Raw genomic sequence first — 4447 nt, 5'->3', positions numbered from 1 at the left:
TTGTTGGATGACCTCAGCTCAACAACTTGTGACCTGTTTTGCAGATATTACTTTATTATTACTATATCTTCGCCGTTTGCCAGCCATGGCTGGACAGACTGCGTCACAAATACAATGTTTATCAACTAACATTTATACAACACCATATGCAAAATTTATATTACAAATAAAAGAAAATATTTATGCAGTGCACAAAAACACACAGAACATAGAGAAAATGAAATATAACTAAACAGGAAAGTAAAACTTCATAGCAGCAAGTAAAAATACCATAAAGCAAAATGTTTACAAAACCATGTAGATCACACACGTAAAGTTTTGTTTTGGCAAAATACGCACTTTAGGTAAAACACTAAATTAAATGTGCAGTTAACTGGATTGAACGGCGTGACAAAGAGCTGTCACACAAAGATGGTAACACAATGGTAGAATCCGAGTGGTTGGCAGTTCGACTGCGAGGGCTGTGAGGAGTGAAGCCCTGAAAAGATTGGCCACTCGAATTAGATGAACGCGGAGAAGGAGCAGTGCTCGGCAGAGAAGCACGCTGTGGAGAATCGATACACGAGTGCATGGTGTGGGAAGATGGATGGCCGCTCGAAGCAGGGGTGGGAGAAATAGAGGCAGAATCAGGGAGTTCACCTGAGGCTCAATGAAAGCTGGGAAGGTAGTAGGAGCTAGTAGGAGCTGATATGTGGGGGAACATGTTGAAGCTTTTTAGTATGTCTAAAAACTTGTTTTTTACTGAACTCTGGACCAATAGATTAATATTAAAGTCACCACAAAGAATTATGGTAGAGTTCTCATTTGAGAAAATGTTGAGCATTTCTTCCAAATTCTTAAGAAAGACTTCAGTATCTCCAGATGGTGATCTGTAAATTGCTGCAACAATTATTTTCTTCTTTAAACTATATAACTGAAAGGCTACTGCTTAAAAATCCTTTTCTATGATTAATGGTTTAGCCTCGTATCTTAGCTTAAATTTAAGCTTGGGAATTAGATAAATGCATACACCACCACCTTTGGCATTTTGCCTACAGTACTGACTGGCAAGTTTATATTGGCTTAAGTTTATGCTGTTTAGTTCACTGTCCCTGCACCAATGTTCCATAACACATAAACAATCAATATGGTCACTATTTGCTGCTACCTCAAGTTCAAGGTACTTGTTTTTAAGACACTGAATGTTCAGACTCATAATTCTTAGTTGATTTGAACAACCCGACTGACCTGTGACTTTACACTCTGTTGCCAGCTGTGGTGGTCTCGCGGTTCTAGGCGCGCAGTCCGGAACCGCGTGACTGTACGGTCGCAGGTTCGAATCCTGCCTCGGGCATGGATGTGTGTGATGTACTTAGGTTAGTTAGGTTTAAGTAGTTCTAAGTTCTAGGGGACTGATGACCACAGCTGTTAAGTCCCATAGTGCTCAGAGCCATTTGAACCATTTTTTTTACACTCTGTTGATGAATTTTCTCTTACACCGTTACAAGATTTCATACCTTGTTGAAGATTCCTCTGCTTGCAAACATGTACCTGTTTCCCTGTTATGTCCTGTTGTTCACTGTTTTGCCCCAGCAAATATCCTGGCTTCTCAAGAGTGGCTGCCTTCTTCTGGTGTGATGACTGCTGCTATTACCACTGCTGCTGCTGCTGCTGCTGTGTGCTATTGCAGTGAATGCCAGTGATTCTGGTTGCTTGGTTATTGATGTTGGAACTACTGCTTCTGATGTTGCTGTGACTGCTAATGATTCTGGTTGGTTGGTTTTTGATGCGGTAACTCTTGCTTCTGATGTTGGTTCAGTAGTAGGTTCCTCTGTTGTTACTGTTTTTTGGATGGCCCATTTGCGTGCTGCTGCTGTTTGTGCTGATGTTTCTGCTACTGGAGATTTATACCATCCCAGTTCAGTGGCTGTCACTTTGGAATTGCATTTAATTGCTTCCCTTATTAAGTTTCCTAACCTGGCCTTCCCATTTCTGTTAAGGTGAAGCCCATGTTTCGTAAAACATTCTCTATCAAGTGTGCTTGAGTCAATGAATTTCACATTACTGAATAGCCTACAACTACTTTTAAGTTTCGCATTAATTCTGTGAATTTCCTTATTCACACATAACCATTCAGGTAAATCGTGCCTGTGGGTAAAGTTCACCAGTAAAATGTTTGTAGTTTGCAGTAAAATGCATGTAGATGCCATGTGGCATCGTCTAAATAGTCTACTACTTGCAATGAATGTTATAAGTAGTATAACAGTAATATCAGTCAGAAAAGTTGTATATCATGCATATTTGTATCTGTGATTAGATATGGTATAATTTTTTGGCGATCAGAGAAAATAAAAGTACATAGAGTCTTACGGCTACAGAAAAAAATCATGGGAGGTGCAGAAAAAAGGCAATCGAATCGTGCCAACCTCTGTTCAGGACCCTTGATCTTATGACTGTACCTGGCGCTATATATATATATATATATATATATATATATATATATATATATATATATATATATATATATATATATATATATAGACAATTAAGTTTTCTAAACAAAACCCACAACTTTTTCAGGATGATCTGTTTAAGCATGATTACGAAACATGAAACAAATATCAGTTATTGGGTTCAAATAGGTATATATCATAGGCTAAAACTGCTGGAGAAGGCACCTTACTGTAAGTGTATGAGTCTGGGAAATGACGTGTGTGAAAAATTTAAAAATTATTAACCAGAAGAATTTGGACATCATTTACGAAAATACCTAGCAAGTAAATATTATTACAGCGTAGAAGAATTTATGGCTGACTGTTACAAATAACTGTGCCTGATGTTACATTTTATTCTGTCGTGCTAAAAAAAGTACTTTAAGTAAATACTTATTCACAATTTCACTTTATTTTCAACATGATTGTTTTAAATCACTCTGTGGTACTTACAATTACAGAATACCTGCAATTATTCTGTATACTTACAATGAGAAGTAGCTTTAAACCGAAGAGTCGCCTATGTCACAATCATCAGACTGTGTATGACAATAAAGTTCCTATGCTAATGTAACTTTATGTACTGACAAGGCTAGTACTCGTCAAAACTTTAATATTTGCCGAATTCTGAACGTGGCTCGTTGGTCTAGGGGTATGATTCTCGCTTAGGGTGCGAGAGGTCCCGGGTTCAAATCCCGGACGAGCCCGAATTTATTTTTTGCTCCTACATCTTATTTAATTCCCGAAACTTTGACAATTTGATTTCTATCCCGGCTGTTAATACATTTTCATACACATTACCATATAGGAACAGAATATTACAACACACTAAGCAGCATAGCTGTGTTAGGACGAATTAATGAGCAAATTAAACTAGATTCTTTATTAGAACCCTCATAGTTGCACCATACAAGACGTCTTTGTGGAATAATATACGAAAATATACGCCATTTTCCTAAAAGCATCATTAGGTTACGAAAAGAAACAGCCAACCATTGGTAACAGATAACCAAAGATTACAAAGTGACAATTGTACGATATTGTTGTCCAGTAACAGCATAAGAATATAGTTAATAAAGTAAGTTCATTTAGTAAAAAACCAGTAACCCCCCTACCCTCATTCTTTAAATGTTCTAACTCCGAAGTATAAAACAGCTACAGTATTTTTTCACTGGCCTCAGTGCTTATGACGTCATAGCTCTCGAATTATGAGTCGTAAAATGACATAATTTTGCAGATGCATTCAGTAGTAAGTGTGTATACTGTCAGCAAAATGTGTTGCGGATAGAGATAGCAATAAAGAAATAATAAATTTAAACGTAATAACTACTGCTGAACTTTTACTGCATGAACTGTTAATACTTTTATTATAAAAAAGTTTGAAATTACGAATAAAGTCGCTAAGTGCTCTAGATAAATATGTTGAAGGCAAACTGCGCACTTTGAAATAGAAACAGAACCTATATAAATTGAATCTTTATTTGCCTTTCGATATGTTTTCCACACAATTGTGTAAATTACTGACTTACGCATATTGGCATGTTTCATAATGTAGTTATTGGCTGCTTATTGCATTCCTCCTTACGCTGTCTCAAGAAATAGAGTATAGGCCTACACAGTTCCTATGTTTACTATTTCTTATCGTGTTAAACCGTTAATGCAAGATTATATCTCTTACCGTGTCGATTATGACAACATTTTAAATTTAGTCAATAATTATATGAAGTCTTAAAAATCAAATCTTTGTTGGCCGTGGAAGCTGCTAAATACGCACCCCACAAGTAGGGCCATGTACCTTACACTGTGCACTGTCTTTGGCATGCAGGAATATAGATTCGAGCAACTCTTTGTTGAAAGCCACATGACAGTCATGAAAAGTAATATTTCATTGGTACATAGTTTTATGGTGAGATTTAAATATTTTGGCACACAGCAGTCTCATATACAGAAAATTTTTTTGCAGAAGGAAAGTAAAG

The 4447-nt window shown here is 36.8% G+C and overlaps 1 non-coding gene across 1 annotated transcript; it reads left to right on the top strand.

Annotated features, from left to right (window-relative positions):
* The first annotated feature begins 3106 nt into the window (after positions 1–3106).
* Trnap-agg lies at positions 3107–3178 on the top strand. The gene has a single exon. It is a non-coding gene; the product is annotated as a tRNA-Pro (tRNA).
* Positions 3179–4447: the final 1269 nt, after the last annotated feature.

Source organism: Schistocerca piceifrons, chromosome 5 (assembly GCF_021461385.2).
Source record: "Schistocerca piceifrons isolate TAMUIC-IGC-003096 chromosome 5, iqSchPice1.1, whole genome shotgun sequence".
Taxonomy (NCBI): Eukaryota; Metazoa; Arthropoda; class Insecta; order Orthoptera; family Acrididae; genus Schistocerca; species Schistocerca piceifrons.
This window is presented reverse-complemented; position numbering and strand designations above follow the sequence as displayed.